We start from the raw sequence: 18,379 nt of genomic DNA on the forward strand, positions 1-18,379 counted from the left end.
TGGGCGCTGATCAGGGGGGGATTCGCCCGGAGCACATACCGGTAGATGCACTGTATGCTGCCAAAAGGTTCAATGCTTTTTGGTGTCTAAATATTTTGGCATATTATTGCTGTAAGCCGCACAGCTGAGCAAGTGGGCATTTCCGCTGTGAAATGGCAAAATGAGTATGGGTTAAATTAGGGGGGGGGGTTATAATGTAACGAGGGGAATCTCTTTTCATGTTCATGGAAAGACAGCATGAAACTGAGAGAGCAAAAAAAAACATGTCCCAGCCGGGCCAGAGGTGATATCGTATCAGAGTTTTTAATTCAGAAATACACCAGGGCTGTCCAAGATTATGGGAGTTTAATGCGAGGCTGTATTTTCTCATTTGAACAGACAGTGAGAGTTGTAATTAAAAAAACCTTAACATCTCAGGTGGATTCGGTTGCTTTCAGAGCTTAAAGCCGTTCGCCCCGAGTCAACGTTATTTGTCTCTCTTGTGTGGAAACATGCAGGTTTGAAACACACCAGATAATGTAACACGCTGCATTCTACCACTAAAAGACAGGCGATACAAAATGCACTGCGTGCCCAAGGCGAACATTTGCTTCATGTCAAGCAAGCTCCCTCAAGACCCGTACTTATGTTTGGGAATTTGTCCTGAAGCTGCAGAACGATGCTGATATTTAATATGCAGATCTTTTCGCCAGGTTTATCTAGATAAAAGAAAGAGAGAGAAAAAAACAGGCTTCAAACAGCCACGGAGAACAGCAAAGTGGCAAATAACGCTACGGAGAAAGATACACTTGAATGGATCTAAGCGCACTTTTGGCGCCAGATTGGCGATCAAATTAAAGGCAATGGAGTATCTTAGAAGGTTGTCCTCAAAACCTGTTTGTTTCTTCCCTCTGTATTCTGTAACTGAATGTATATTTATGTTTCAGTTCACACGACCCATGTTGTACAATGGCGATTATATCTATTTTGGGGCGTCTATGCTTGAGAGTATTTCTCAAACATAGACAGATAGTTACAGAGGAGTGAAACAGGGACCTCCGGGTTCTGTTCCAAGTGTTCCAATCCACCCTTGGAACATAACCTTTCTCAACCATATGTCGTGCGGCCTAGATAAAGATGGTAGTTTTTTTTTAAAAAGGAATCCAATATCGCTGTCAATGTAATGTTCTGGTTTTTTTTAGCGGCCTTTGACAAACATTATGTCCTATAAGCTCTAGACCATGGGTCACTAAGAAGGCGGACCGCGGTCCGAGTCCGGACCCAGACACCGTCCTATACAGACCCGGACCTATAATCAATAAATGATTAAGGGATTTTAAATTTTGACGGGGCGCTTCTATTTTAGCTGGCGCAGCTTTTTTCTAGTCTTTGTGGCGCTGGTTTAGCGGCTCAAGAAACTCACAGACCAATTGCATACGAGTTACGCCAGCCCACGTGACGCTACTCAGCCAATCCAATCTGTGCATTCCAGGTGATAAACATTGCGACTCTGAATACAGACAGAAGAGAGATGAGAGGCGAATGACAGATGACAAGACAAGTGAACGATACAGGGAGAGAGACTGTTCAGTCAAGATGTGAAACAGTTAACAAAGAAAAAGGGAAACTCAAGCTGCTGCTACACTTTATTTTGTTTTTCTAAAATTAAGCACTTTATTTTAAGATGCACAATTTTTCTAAAGCTATTTTATTATTATCTCTATTTTATTTTGAAATGCAGCCCTTCTCTCACTTAATGAGGGAAGAACATTATACATATCTACAGTATTATATATCTGTATAGTTCAATGTTAAGTGACAATAAATATTGTCAAAATGTTTCAGAATTGTACTTTCTTTATTTGATTTGACAGTCAGTTGTTGATTACAGGCAAACGTTGATACAACTACTAGGCTACTTCAATTCATATCACACTAAATCACAACGCAAGTTAGACATTATGATGTTCCGGACCTTTGCTTGAGGACATTTTCTCTAAATGGACCTCTTCAAACTTTAGTTGAATACCCCTGCTCTAGACCTTCGCGGGCAAACGCCGCCTTCATGTCATATGGGGTCGACGACAGAGATGGGAAAGATCACCCATGTTATCGGCTTGCGAGTGTTCACATCGCGGAAAGCGGTCCCATGACAATACAGTTGGCTAGTTGTGATTTCAAATACTGTACATTGACAATGTAACGCCGTATCCATTGAATGTGGGTTGAATTACATTGAGTGATGGTCTTCGGTGAATGTCGGGCATCCATATTTGTTTGGTTTTCAGGCACTTCGGATACACTCGAGTTTTCATCATCGTCCCAGTCGTAACCACGATGTGGACATGAACGTTATTTAGGAGTCGTGAGCTCGTAATTACAATAACTCCAACGTGACTGAATGCGGTGTAAACATTAACAACAATTTTTTTATGGACGTGGACGAAACCAAGTTAGGATGACGCAAGTTTATTCTCTGCGCACACAAAATCACAAAAGGTTTAAATTTCCAATTGCAAGTGCAGTGGTTGCCGATTGTTGCGCCACATTTATTTCACTGATGAGTTTGCGACTTGCAATAGGTGCATTTCAACCGTGTGGATACAATCCAAAAGTTGCAAGAACCGCGTAAGTGCATCGGCTTCATCAAAGATGCTGAACTGCTTCAGTTGCTGCATGCAAGTGTTCATCATTTAATGATGAGAAACTGCTACCTGTTGGTTGACAGTGGTATCTCCAATGTCCATGGCAGTTGACCAGTGATTGATTGTCTGTACATGCAAGCACCACTCCCAATAGACTTGCCAAAATGCAAGGACTATAGGTTTCGAAACAGGGCTGAGGCAAAGCTCACAGCTAATTCCCCAACTCCATGGCAACGTTATACGTTTTGTTTGCATCACCCAAAGCATAATAGGAACGGTAGTGCCAAAACTGTTTATCCTAAATAGAAATAAGAAAAAGAACACTGTGAAAAAATCCATCAATATTAGCTGGGGTTTTTTTGGTTTACTGGCTATGTAATGTAGTCACTATGTCAAAGTATGTCACTAGAGGGGGTAGGGCTGCAACTAATGGTTATTTTCATGATCGATTAATCTGCCGATTATTGTCACGATTCATCGCTGAAACTTTTGGTCTAAAAATGGTGAGAAACGCTCGCTAACAATTTCCCAGAGCCCCAAGTGACGCCTTCAAATTGCTTCTCTCGTCCGACCAACAGTCCAAAACCACAAAATCCTCACATTTAAGAAGCCGGAGCCAAGAAAACGTTTGAGTTTTTTTTGCCTGAAAAACGACTGAAAGGTTTTATCGATTATCAAAATAGTTGGCTGCTAACTTTATTCCGATCGAATAATCAAGTAATCGCCGCAGCTCTCAAAGGGGAGTGAAAATCAAACCAAAAAAAAAAAAAAAGGGTAGGGTTTAAAAGGTTAAGCGTTTCATCTGAATCTCATTCCTTTTCATGCATGATGCCATCTATGACGGTAGGTCGATTTCCATCTGAAAAGACTCACAAACACGTATTTTAGAAACATTATTATATGTCAGCACGCACTGTTCAATTTCATCCATGTAGCACCAAATCACAACAAAAGTCATCTCATGACACTTTACGAATAGAGCAGGTCTAGACCGACTCTTTATAAAATTACCACACAAAATCCCCTCTGTCTCTGCCTCAAAAAGAGTCGCACGCAGTGCCTTTGAAGAGTCTCCAGTTGAGGTGTCCACTGTCTTGGGCCCTTCAAAGAGGATTGTTGCACAGCGTCACGCTCTCCTTAATGAATATCTGAACGTATCCGAGCCTTCCCGCGGCCCCAGAAGCAGGTGCGCGGTGAGAAAGGCCAAGAGTCCCCGTGTCTCGCCTGGGAAAAAAAAAACAAACAAAAAAAAAAACCCTGTCCAACTGTTTCATCAAGTGTCAGGGTGGACTCGCAACATCTGTTCAATTTCATCAGCAGGGGCTTGCGTGGGGCTTTGAGGTTCCCAGCGCTCGGGCAGCCGCACAGACAAGACGGCGACAGGCATATCTGAGTGTGTTTACATGCAGGATCAGAAGTAAACGCGCTGTGTGTCCAAAATCTGACAACGGCTTGTGGGACTCGAACGCGCTTCTGCAGCGGGAGATCGGAGAGCCCCCGGAGCCTCGCACCACTCAGCCATTTTGACAGCCAGCGTGTGTGTGTGTGGGGGGGACATATGGTCCCTCTTATCCACACACTTCTGACGCCGTGTAGAATCATCAGCCGGTGCTATGTGCACTCGTAACACAGAAACGAAGGCTAGGTTTGCACCAGCGGGGATCAGATGGAAGTGAGTTTGGCGACGTTCTAAGATTTGATCCAAGATGTCGCACCATTTAGATTTACTTGCCAATGTAAATCTGTGCAGATTGGAGTTACGCTGGCCGGCAGTTATTGAAAACGATTTTGCCCAAAAGACTCATAAACACAGCTATGATATTTACCTGGAAGTAAGTTAGGAGCGGTTTTGTGAATGATATAGTGTTCATGAGTGTTGCGCATTACAGGGACAATATCCTCCTCAAAAGAGGTGTCAGAGACAAAAGGGGCGCAGAGGGAGGCATTTCTTTGGAAACCTGCTTTTAAAAGAGTCCTCTTCTTATATCCATACCACTTAATGCTATACCACTTACATATCTACAATAACAAATAAAAAGGCTTTATCTCCGTTAAAGTGTGTTTGTCTCTGTATATTTCGTGCATTTTTTAAAATAGGACATTGTTGTTCTAGGTGCATAATATGTGTATCATCAAAATTAGTGTGACAACTGGGTGCACGCGGAAGAGGACTTCGCCGCGCGACTCCAAACCAGGCAGATATGAATCCGACGGGGAGCGGGCAGAGTGCAGGAGGGGGAGCACTCAGACTTGAATACACCCCAGGGGAGCGACCAACGAGGGGCAGGTGAGACTCATCAGGTTGGTCAGACACGCGGGGGCAGGAGGTGTGACGCGTCCGAAGTACAAGACAAGACTAACAAAGAGGGCGAGACGCGTGTTTCGTGCGCACAAGCATGGGTACGTGTTTGTGTGTTTGGGGCGCACGTTTTTTTTAACGACTTCAGCAAACTATTTGCGACTGACACAGTACAGGAAAGCGCTCGCCCTTTGCGCGTCTGGTTCACCCCCATGAAGCCCCGGCCGCTCCACGGACCTTCTCCGTGACCAAAAGAACAAATGAACCAGCAAGCTATTTTCTCCGTCAACAGTCATCTGTGAAGGTCATATTGCTGCCTTTAATCCTATTGGCTCGATTTGGTGGCGCTCAGTTGGCCCGAGTCTCTCTCTCTCTCTCTCTCTTTCTCTCTCTCTCTATTTGTCCACCCCTAAGGCTGGCTTTCTGCTGTGTCCTTGGACACTGCTCACACTTCGTAGCCAGTATGAGTGCCACACACACAAACAAACACATACAAATGTACATACACTAACGCACGTGCATATTGCTTATGCACACACAGATCAGCGGCGGCCCTGGGGAGTGAGAGGTGTGAGCCAGAGGCATTTCTATCTAATACAGCTCTAACAGCTACTGTGTTTATTCCTGGCTCAGTTTAACACCTTCTGCACACTGCTCACCCTACAGACCCCCCCCCCCCAGCCCACTGGGATAGAAAAAGGCAGGAGGGTGGTGGTGTGAAAACACTGAGTGTGCTCTGTGACACCTCTGCTTGCTGGTGCCACTCCGTGTATGTGTGTGTGTGTGTGTGTGTGCGCGTATGCTGCTCCCAGTGGATCAGAGTTGGGGGGGGGGGGATTTGATTACCTCTCACCAAACCCCTCCAACATGATTGGGTGCCATTCTTATCTCAGCAGTTGGGATAAAGGAAGATTGCTGGCCTTTTGTCCCAACAAGGAGGCTCCAAATTGGGTGTCAGGCAGGACAACCCCCCCCCCCCCACACACACACACACACACACACACACACACACACACACACACCCTCTCAATATCACTGCTCTGGCTGAGCATCCATAGCCTCAGACCGTTTCTCTGGATTCAAGTGATAATGGGCTTCAGCACGGCAGTTCTAACACATCCGGCGATGCATGCAGCCAATACTCTGCGCTGATATTTACTGTGACGAGGACTTTCTATGACTAATATCCCAAACAATGGCAAGTATTCAGTATGTTCCCCCAGTTTTAATCAAGCGAATACTTTGTAACCAGATACGTCCTGTGCTGATAGGGGCCATCCAGGGATAATTTAAAGCAAGCCACAAGTGTCAATTAACAGGATAACAGTCCACACTAACATGCAGTGTAACAGTAGCTACCCATGTCAAATTTGCTAACCTTAGCTAACACTAGCCACCATAAGCTGTCGGTCACTCAGACCCAGACTGTAGCAGCAACCCCCCCCCCGAAGAACAAAAGAAGAAGAAGAAGAAGAAGAAGAAGACCCCTGGACTGTGTTGAATTGAGCAAGAAGGTTGCTTATGAATACAACTCCTCATTTGTACATTTTTTTACAAACGGCGTTGATTTTACGGTACAAAGGTACAAAGCAGAGGCGTATAACTGGCGTTTGCTTTCTACCATATGGCGACCAGACATCCCGGGTTTGTCCGGGATGGTCCCAGTTTCAAGCTGGGTGTCCCGAGTCCAGACAAATATCTGTAAAACACCAAAATGTCTTTGGAAACCTGCTTTTAAAAGCAGCGGCCGGCCAACAGCGGAATCCTCTTCGTATATCCATGCCACTTAATGTTATACCACTTTTTCTACATATCTATAATAACAAATAAAAAGACTTTATCTCCACAACACTACGAGTCATAGGCAAGCGTCATGGGCCATGGCGGCTCTTTCCTGTGACTTTTTTTGACAGAACCTGTCAGTGGGCGGTTCCAGGCTCCAGGACTCCGCTAGTTCATGGCGTCCATGGCGTTAAAAGGTGTGCTCGGTAGGTGTAGCTAGCTGTAATTTGCTTCCGTAACGTTAGCTGAGAGAGTAATTTATTTAGTATCACCGAGCCAATGGTCCAAATGATGTATAGGAACATTACAGACTGTAACATTATTCTATCATTTAGAGGTTTGTTCAGTTCTATTCTGTATTGATTATTATGGGCCACCAGTGGGAGTGTTGGCCAGGTCTCATCGGTGCAGGAGCTGGATGCCACCCAATCTTCTTTCAACCTGTATTTGGTTAATAAGAAGCTGCTCGTTTGGTGTGTGGTGTCTGGTGACTGTAGGTCTTTCCTGGACCAGGAAGTGATTGGTTTTTGCATGTCGTGTTTGTGTGGCTGCCGTTTTATTCTGAGGTAAATGCAATGCCAAGCATACGCTGTAGATGTCTTATCAAAAGAGAAACCGGACTGTACAGCAATGGCAGTGGCTCTGTGAGGCTGTACTTCAAGCACAGCAGTCAGAGCTTGGCGCTAAATGCCGAAGTCAGTAGGGTTTGTCCTCTGGGGACCACGAATGGCCGCATGAAACTTCACGGAGAGACATAGAGACAAAGGAAGAATTGCTTCTTGCTAGTTTTAATCTGAACAGGACGGCCCTCAGAGCAGTCACAGAGACACTGAGCACAGGATAAAACGCGCATGCTGTATTTGAGTGCATTTACATGCCTGTCGCAAACGCCGAAATATGACTGTTCTGTGTGAATAAACACAGCGCATTCTTTCCACTGTGCAGCTCTAGCAAATCCAGAGCGGGCGGCTCTTCTCCGAACCCCCCCCCTCCTCGACCTCTGAGCTCCATACCTTTTATCTCTACGGGTGAAGTGTGAATCACAGTGGAGAATTCTTGCTATCTGACGGTTATAGCAAACAATGGCTCGGACCTCCCAAATTATATGAATTAAAAATGAACCAGGAACCTTTAAACGGCTTCTCTGGTGGCGGCGACTCTACAAAGCTTCACTTTGCAAAGTTTGCAAGTTGTAAGCTCCTTGAGAGCTGCATGAGGCTCAGGGAAGAGAGAAGAGAATGATTGAAAGAGAAGAGGGAAGAAATAGGTCACAGCTGTTCTCTATCTTTCCCCAGCACCCCCACCCCCCCCCACCCCTGCTTCAACGTGCACACACACACACACACACCACTTGGAACAGTCTGCTGAGCCCCAGACCTCACGTTTCATGTGTTTATTTTCTAGGTGCAGGCGGGGGGGGAACTCCACATTCCTCAAGACACATGATCTGCTGGTCAGAAGAAGAGGAGGAGGAGGAGGAAGGACAACACTAGATGTTTATCAGTGCAGTGCTGTCTGCAGCGCTGGGAAGTAGTGTCACCACGTGGAAATGGTTTAACTGCATTCTACACTAGCTTAGTTCAACTAAAACCGGCGCGAGCAGGTTTCCTTCACACGTCAGGGAACAAGATGCTGATTTTGTACCTATAATTGTCGAACGTGAGTTTTTAGGTCTATTCGAACCCCACTATCCAAATATTGAAAAGCACATGGTTAGCACATTCTTTGATCTCCACACAAATAGAGCTGGGTTGGGTATTCGGGATGTGGTTAGGCTAGGTTAGCAGAAAGACTGGAAGCAGGGGCAAAAAAAATAAAAAAAATCTAGCCTGGCTCTGTCTATACAAATATGCCCTCATTTGACCCTCAGAACTCACTAATTAACACGTTTGTCTACTGTAAAATGACTGGAACGTGTATCTTGATGAAATAACAGCCAGGTGCAGCGGCTGTGTCAAGCTTATCCGTCAACGCACACAATAAAAACCACAAACTGTTGCCTTTTTTTTTTCTTCTCCATTTCTGTTTTGTGTCACAGGCTAAACACGTGGGAGGTGTATTCTGGAACTCTGGACGGTGCCAGGCTAGCTGTTTCACCCTGCTTCCGGTCTTTATGCTAAGCTTGGCTAATCGCGTCCTGATGCCAGCTCTGTGCTGGCACGTGGACAATGGTGAAAAGATGTAGGACTGTTGGCACTTAGGTGGAGGAAGGTTCATAGAGTGGCTCCTTATGGCTATTCCCACCCCTCTCAAATCATCACCACCCTGCAGCCAACGTATGGGTCCTCGGCCCCCTCAACTCTGGGCCCTGGCTCACTCTTTATCTGGGATTTAATAGGTGTGCAGTGTGCCTTTCCATCTGCTCCCATGTTTCCTTCTCTGCCTCTTTGCACACATGCGTTCATGTGGTGCACATACTGTATGTGTGTGTGGGCATGTATGTACATATAGTTTTTGACACCAGAATGGTCTCATGAGCTAGTTACACGAGATACTGGATTCCTGTCAGCTCAGGGGGGCTGCAGTGCTGTGCTGCTGCTCATTGTGCATTTTAAATGTCAAATTTAAAACTTAATTATTATTTTTTTACATTTTAAAACGAGACCGTAAACAAAAAGAGCAGCAGATTGGACAAGCAGACAACACCGGTAACGGCTTGAAAAAAATGGCTTGTTTGTATTTCCTTAAACCAATCACAATCGTCTTTGGCACGGCGCTAAAGCCCAGGATGGGTATTGGGTAACACGCAGATAGTGGGGGGGGCGTTCCGACTGAATGGACCGAATTGAATTGAATTGAATTCTATCTGCCATAGGCTTTGCTTTCAGGCAGCATCCACTGTCTCCTGCTGTGACCACCAAGGCAAATACATTTAATGGCATTAATCAGCCTAATGCAGACATGGGAGGAACTTCCCGTCTATTTTTGTACTTTTTACATCAGCTGTTATGCTGGGACTTTCAAAGTGGCATACACACGAACCCACACAAAGACCGCAACGTTAAGCTGGAGAGTCTTGTGCGTGGCTTACATGTGCAGAGGCGAGGAAAAAACAGGAAATTGGTAGCGTTCTCGCTCCCTTCTGCCAAGCTTCAACAGCTAATTGAGCATATGCCCCCCCCACATAGTACCTCATTAGAGAGGGAGAGAGGGGGGGGGCAGAGGCAGAGAAGAGAGAGGGAGGAAGAAGAGGAAGGAGTGACTGGAAGACGGAGGGAGAGGAAGAGAGAAGAAATGAGGAAGAGGAGATGTGAAATCACCCTCAGGTGATTAACTCTGCTGTGACTGTGAAGCCCTGCGGCGTCGGGGGAGAATTCCCCTCCTCAAGTCAAGCTGACTGCCACTCTTGTCAAAGAACGGCATCTATGACACACACACACACACACACACACACACACAGACATAACATTTTGTTAAGTGCCCGTGAAGGCCACAAGATGTGAACGAAAGCTTCAGAAATGTAAGTAAATACAGGTAGAAGACAACGCTGCTAATGCCTTTACTGTACATATTTGCGTTATGCTACTCGACCCACAAAATATCAGATTTTGAGACATTTTATTGCGGGTTTGGGTTGATCTCTGGTCAGTTATTTAAAAAACTCAACTAGAAAAAAACTGGACCAGGTCTGAGTCAAACAACCAATCAGGGCTTCTGTGTTCTGATTCACACTCCTATCCAGAAAGGTGGAACCTTCTGTAGAACGCCCTTGTTTGTAGAGGGTCAATGTGATTGGTCAGTTATGTGCTAGCTAGCCCGCCCTGATTGGTTGTTTGATTCAGACCTGCTCCGTTTTTTTAGAAGACTAAATACAAAGGGGGCGGGTGCTCACAGACACACAATTTTTTTAAAAGAGCCCTTCAATTAGATGTTGTGAGAGACATGCAATGGTCAAAATTCGTTACTTCAACCAAAGTTATAATTCAGTAGTGTTGCCCACTGTGGCTTTAACATAGATGGAAAATTGTCAAACATTAAAATCAAAGGAGCACTGTTCTCAAATAGAAACAATCTGCGCTAACAAGGCGTCAACACTTCCCCCAGAACATCCTCAATCACCCGTCTCCCCGTCCTCCACCCATGCCCGTCTCTCCTCCGTCACTCCCTTCTTCTTTATTGTCCTCTCTGTAACGTTCTGCCTGCCTCGTGTGATTGAACTAAATCTGATGCAAAGTGGAAGTTCTCCAGAAGCCTCTCTATCTCCCCGCTGCCATCTCTCCCGCAACCCTGTTTGAAAGGCATGCCGAGGCTGATCTAAAGGCTCTCAAATTGATACTAAAATCGCCCCAAATCATAGAAGGCTCAGGACGAGGAATTTTTAATCTCCACCCACCCGCAGGCCAGAGCTCACCCTGCCATAACAAAACATATCTCCCTCTCTCCTTCTCCCTCTCTCGTCGCCTGTCTGTGACTCTGTATCCCCCAGCTTATCTTTTTCCCTGTCACTGTGGAGCGTCTTTGTCATAATCGAACCTCCATTGTCCTCATCAGAGCATTTCAAAGATGACACGGCGCGCAGGAGCGAGCCAAGATCAACAGCGGTTTACATAAGCGAAAAGTTCTTACGGAGTGATGTGACAGTGAAGTTTAAGTGCCGTTTCTGCCGCTCTGTGAGGCCGTACCCAGATGACACGGCAGTGCTTTGTGCTAAACGCTTAACGCCAGCATGCTAACACGGTTACGATGACAATGTTAACACGCTGGTATTTGGAAGGTTTCGCGCTTACCGCGTTGGCTCTCTTGGTTGAGCATGTGTGACTTGATTGTATAGAAGTCTATGAGGAAATGACCCGACTTCTCACTTGGTTTATTACCTCAGTGAACATTTTCCTCATGAGTTTCTGGTCTCATTTGCTAGTTTCAAGTCTTCTCCAATACAGCATGATGTTCATTTTGTAAATTATGGGTCCCATTTAGAGTAAAATAGACGACAAAGCAGGGTATGCATTAGAGCGTGGCTACCTTGTGATTGACAGGTTGCTACCATGGGACCTGTCAATCAGGATAGAGGCGTTTGGTTGTACTAAAAGACACTCTAAGGAGTGCGGTCAGGTTGCCGGTGTAGGTCGGCGTGCATATTGTCTTCAGGTTCTCAGATCCCCAGCTCAACACTCTTGTCCAAATGTGGTCACTTCGGGTTCCAAAACCCCAAAAGGCCAAACTCGAGGCCTCAAAACGGTAGTCCGCGAACCAATGGGTGACATCACAGTGGCTACATCCACTTATTTTATACAGTCTATGATTGTGGCCCTAGATCACCAAACTTACCACACTATTGTCTGTGGACCATGACATTTCATGACATACATCAGTCTAGACCGAAGTGGTGGACTGACTGACCAAAATAAACAAATACACCAAAAAAAATCCCATCAGCATTGGTCATTTGTTCAACTACTTACAATGATCTATGTTTATGTTTCCCTGATAAATGACCTCTTTCAGTTCCACAAATAATCACTGTCCCCATAATGATGTCTAAAGTTTAAAACAAACTTCACGGACTGCCTTCTTTCACCTCCGTAACATTGCAAAAATCAGGAAGATCCTGTCTCAAACAGATGCAGAAAAATTAGTCCATGCATTTGTCACGTCGAGGCTGGATTATTGCAATTCCTTATTATCAGGCTGTCCCAATAAGTCCCTGAGGACTCTCCAGCTGATCCAGAATGCTGCAGCACGTGTACTGACAGGAACCAGGAAAAGAGATCATATTTCTCCTGTATTAGCTTCTCTGCACTGGCTCCCTGTAAAATCTAGAATAGAGTTTAAAATCCTTCTCCTCACCTACAAAGCTCTTACTGGTCAGGCACCATCATATCTTAAAGAGCTCATAGTACCCTATTACCCCACTAGAGCACTCCGCTCCCAGAATGCAGGGCTGCTTGTGGTTCCTAGAGTCTCCAAAAACAGAACAGGAGCCAGAGCCTTCAGCTGTCAAGCTCCTCTCCTGTGGAATCGGCTCCCAGTTTGGGTCCGGGAGGCAGACACACTCTCTACTTTTAAGAGTAGGCTTAAAACTTTGCTTTTTGATAACGCTTATAGTTAAGGGCTGGCTCAGGCCTGCCTGGACCAGCCCCCTAGTTATGCTGCTATAGGCCTACACTGCTGGGGGACTTCCCATGATGCACTGAGCTTTCCTCCTCTCCCTCCTCATCTTTGCACATTCATCACAGTCCAATGCATGTTACTAACTTTATTTCTTCCCCGGAGTTTCTTTGTGCTTTGTCGACTCGTAGGTCGCTGTGGATCGTGGTCCTGGTACGCCTGGGTGCTGCTGCCGCCATGGGCCAGCCTGACTCTCATCACTACAGTTATTATGTTTAGTCGTAGTTCTGTCACTATTAAAGCTCCTATTATTAATATTACAGCTATTTCTACTGTTAGTGCTGCCATACATCTTTGCCTACCTGTCTGTCTGTCTGTCTTTCTGTGTCTCTACGTCTATCTCTCTGTCTCTGTCTCTGTCTCTCCCTCCCTCTCTTTCTCTCTCTCTCTCTCTCTCTCTCTCTCTCCCTCAAACCCAACCGGTCAAAGCAGATGACCGCCCACCTAGAGTCTGGTTCTGCTCGAGGTTTCTGCCTCTTAAAAGGAAGTTTTTCCTTGCCACTGTCGCCAAAGTGCTTGCTCATGGTGGGAACTGTTGGGTCTCTGTAATAACATTATAAAGAGTCGGTCTAGACCTGCTCTATTTTGTAAAGTGTCATGAGATGACTTTGTTGTGATTTGGCGCTATATAAATGAAATTGAATTGAATTGAAAAATTAAACCAAACCATAACCATAGAGGTGGCGGATCTGCAAACACTAACTGAATCATCTCTTGGAACAGTTGTTTTGGGAGGTGCTTAGAGACTATTTTGTCATTCTTGAACGAGGACTTCCAGTGCAGCACTCCAAATTTACATATTTATATAGCATATAGGCTTGTCACCTTTTTTTTTTTTTGTTTTACCCGAGACAGGCAAAGTTCAGAAAAGTTCATTTTGTCAGTCCTGCCGCCGTCCTCTATGTTGGTGTGAGCGTCCTCGCGCACTCAACGGATACACTCGCAAACTCAAACTCAAACATCCACACAGATCCAGGAGGGAAGACACAAAACGCTTGCCACTATTATGATGCAATGTGTGTAATTTTGTGTGTGTGTGTGTGTTTGCGCGCATCATTAAAATCATCATTAAAACACACACAAAAGCCAGGTGTTTATGATAGAAACACGAAAAATGGCAATAAACTGTGCATGAGGTTTTAAAAGTAAAGACGTAATCACCTTGAAGCACTTCACTGGTTTGAGTTCTGCAGGAAATGTGCACATCTTTTAAAGCTCATACTAGCGGAACATCTTTAATGACATACAGTGACCTAACACTCCAGGGTGGAATGTATGCATAGCTTAATGCCACATTTTGTTTTGCACATGGATATTAAAAGCATATGCGGTGGCGCTTGTTTTTCGCATCGCCTATAAAAAGACGCTTTCTCTCAACTTCCCGGGGCTGCTGGCAAGTTGACTCGACTCGGAAAGGATCAAGCATGAGAGCGAGGCAAGGAGTTTGCATCATTCCTTTAATCTGAGTTTTCGGAGGGGGTTGGAGAGAGGGCGAGGGGGGGGCGGTGGGGGGGGGGGGATGAGCCAACAACAGAGAGAAAATGACAAGGGGGAAGAAAAGACAAGGGGAGACAAAACAAGAGAATAACAAAGGGGGGAAAAAATACTTAACAGTTCTAAACTGAGCGAAGAGGAACAGCATTAGAGCATCCGTCTCCAGACAGGACACACACAAAGTGAAAATATGCTGATAATACACACCACACATGCCCCCCCCCCCCCTCTATGTACTCATCTGAACTGAAAGAAAATATGGATTTATTCCTGACTTGCGGTTGCTTTTCTTTTATCAAGTAGATGAAAGTACTGTGTTTTGTTGTTTTTTTTTGGTTTACTGCGATAATATTGTAACAATGACAAGTTTTCTCTCACGTTGCGCACAAGTTCATAAAACACCAACACCAAGCCGAGATCCCTCTCACCCCCCCACCCCCCCCTTGAAGTCCTAAGTTAAGAAACAGATGGGTCTATCTCAAAGAGGACACTAACGGGCGTCAGCGGCAATGCCGATCATAGCGGCAGGCTGACAGGAGTGACATCCAGCAGCATCCAGTCACAGCGCGCAGTTGGAGGGCAGACAAACAAGGTGCCATTCTCGATCTGGCACTTGCTCTGCCTGTCTGTGCTGTCACTGAGGCACACTGAGTGTACATAACCCAAGTCCATCTCCATGTTTTCGTACCATTGCGTGAAGTGCTTCTAAAAAGGTACCCTGCAGAGTTTCTGGCCGTTAGAAGTGCTGTAGAGCAGTGGCTTGATGACCAGGTCCATGCATTTCTTGCAGAGATGTGAGACTGTGAGAGCGTTGAGTCAGACTTAACCCTTGTGTCGTCTTAAGGATCTAAAAGGGCCCGCCACTATGTTTAACAGCAGAGAAACCCCCCCCCCCAACCAAATGATCTTTTTTCCAACTTGAAATTTGATGACTTTCAGCTATGTAACTATATTCCCCTTAGAACTCTAAGACTTTAGTTTAGAGGGCGGGCATGCCAGTGGAGTGGTTAGCACTGGCACACGGGGAGGTAGAGCAGGGTAGAGCAGGTTGGGGGGTTAGATCCCGCCCCCCCCGCCCACATGTCGAAGCGTCCTTGTGCAAGACACTGAACCTTATGTTGCCCTCGATGGAGGACCTTGGAAAGCGCTATAAAAGTGAAGTCTATTTAGTTTCCTGGATGCTGCCAGGTGGATCAGAGGCCCTTCCATCACTATACAAAATTTAGCTGAGTAGGTCATGCTGTACCCCATAATAACAGAATATATACCTGTTAGTTAGAATATACCTACAGCATTTTCAGTAAATTCTGTTGTTCCCACATTGTTACCCCCTTATTCCCTAACTCTTGTACCCTTGTACCAACATGTATATATATCGGTAAATACTGGTAACTACAAGTTAAACATGTGATCACTTCCAAGCTTTCCCAGGAGTGTCACCATCTTCGTCCTATCACTTCAGAATGAACACATTTCCCTCACCAAAACAAGACGGGGGGAGGACTTGTAATGGATGTACGCCGTCAAATGTGGTTGTCAGAAATTTAGATTCCTCCAGCACTGTTGTTGTGTTTCAATGACTTTATAGAATCAGAATCAGAAATTCTGATTCTGGAACAGTGAGCTGACCATGTCCAAAAAAAAAAAGACCTAGAATCACGGACATCATTATCCACAGCGTAAGCTCAATATAAACACTGCAAAAACTCTACAGCTGTGCACGCTGGTGCCCCATTGCTGTGAATTTGTACAAACCAGTGGCATCTGGTGATCATTAAACCGGGTGGGGTCACAGGGACTGAGCTCCTCCACTTCCACTCACAAATAAAATGTCGCCTTTCTGCCCTGGTGTTCAGCAAGTAGCCAAAGTGCCAAAAACTGCGATAAACGGAGAACTTTGACTCCCTGAATCGCTTTACTGACACTAAGCTTGCTGGCTGGTAATGTCCCACACGTGGCCCTTACCGGCCCAGAATTGAAAGATGCTACCAAAGTATTAGCACTAATACACTACGGAGTGCTGCAGGAAGGAGTCCTAAAACCTGGAAATTAGTCAGATTATCTTGCTGAACTAAAACATGTAAGTATCATATACTTTTGTTTTGCCACAGAGCTTATTTTCTGGATGGAAAAATCCCATTTGGCTTTTTGTGGAGGTGAACCAGGGCGATGCTGACTTCCAGGTTTGCCTACAAAAATGTGTCATCCCTGCAGCGCTCTATTACAACTGCAATGTTACTGCTGCTGCTATTACTTTAACCTCTACCGCCACTTCCAACCAGTAGTACTGAAACTAACTACGACTACTACTACAACGCTAGTACCAGAGTACATTACCAATATCTTTTACTGATGCTACTATATAATGCTATACTAACTTCGTATAAATTCGTATCTATATTGAAAGCTCCCACCAAAGTAGCTACTTCTTCTTGATCCATCAAAAAGACATAACTGTTTCATGTCTGTTTATTTAATAAAAAATATATTTCATCATGGTTATAAAAACAATGGACTATTCATGGCAGATTTGTGTCAAGTGACCTGGGGGATATGACTTTCTATTTTTTTTCACAGACAGATGAGAGGACTGCTTATTCCAGTGCACACAGCCTCAGACACTGCACAGAATTAGACACGTACTCTGAATGCTGTATGCCGCGTTCGGAGCCTCTTGTGATTTGTGCGGTCAATCACTCAGTCGATCAGCCCGTTTGACTGTCTGCCTGTCAGAGCTCCAGTCAGTGGCGGCGGCGACGGCGGCTCAGCGAAGCAGACCAGATATGAGCGAGTCCCTGCAGACAAGCAGAAAAACACAGCTGTCACTGCAATCATTCCAACAGTGTGAACTTGGCTTCGCCAACCGCAGCCTGGCCGTGGGGGGGCACCCACTCGAGAGCAGGCTGGGTGCATGGGTGGGTGGGAGGGGTTAGCTCTGAGAGGAAGTGTCTTGTGCCTTAGGAGATGCCATTCTGGGAGCAGCTGGTGCCCTGGCAGGATTAGATACTACAGAGAAGCCACGCTGACAGAGAAAGATGGAGGGCATCAAACTCCCACACAGTCATCCCTCCCTCCACCTCCTCTCTCCCTCGCTCAGGGTAAACAATTCAATAAAATCTGTGCCAGAGATAGCAGCGATGCCTGCTACAACGCCAAGCCCAGGGCCCACCGACCATCTGATGCTGAGAAAACACCCGGCTCACACCGGCGGGCAGATTCCACGGAGATGCTTGGCAGTTAGCTCGGCGTAAATGCAAACCAAGGCAGAAACTTTCACAAAAATCAATAGTTTTTTAAAAAAAACAGCAGCTGTAATTGTTAATTGCACACAGAAAGGTCAGCCAGCGGTTGAGACTGAGCAGCTAAAACGACTTGAATCGAGAATGAAACCTCTTGTACACGCAGCCTAATTGGCCGCTGAGAGGAGGAATCAATCCAAACGCGGAATTATCGGTCACATTTGTAAATAATAAAGGCATAGGGCCTCTGCTAATAATTACGCATAACTAAATAGGGAATTTTACGCTAGAAACGATGCGATCGCGCTCTTTTTTTAACGGGGGCAATCGCATCGTGCCCTTTCATGCCAGGATCTTACCAAGTCAATCCTGGTCATCAGATTTATAAACCTTTTCTAGTCATGTCACTCCGGTCCTACACCTTTTGTCCTCTGAATGAAATTCAAGATCTTCACAAAAACACAGAAACTGTACTTCAAGCAGCTCATCCAATCATCAGTTTTCATAGTAAGCAAGTGATTGGTCAATGGTAAACGTGCTTGATGGGAACTTGATCCGTGCTGGTGTCAAGGAACCGAGAGTGTTCCTCAGACGAACACAAACTGTTTTCCCCAGACTTGAAAGAATGAGCAGTGCTGCACTGGCTGGAATCCATCTCGATGCTGTCCTTTCCGTAGATTACCACAATTTCACAGTTCACGTGAAAGTCATCTAAAAACCAATTAAAAACGGGTTCACGCTACATTCCTCCTCATTTCCACAGATCACAGGGAACCGCCAGCAGAATTAAAAAGGTAAGATCTGGTAATTACCTCCAAACCGGGCCCCCCACC

This window comes from Enoplosus armatus, chromosome 10 (genome assembly GCF_043641665.1).
Source record: "Enoplosus armatus isolate fEnoArm2 chromosome 10, fEnoArm2.hap1, whole genome shotgun sequence".
Taxonomy (NCBI): Eukaryota; Metazoa; Chordata; class Actinopteri; order Centrarchiformes; family Enoplosidae; genus Enoplosus; species Enoplosus armatus.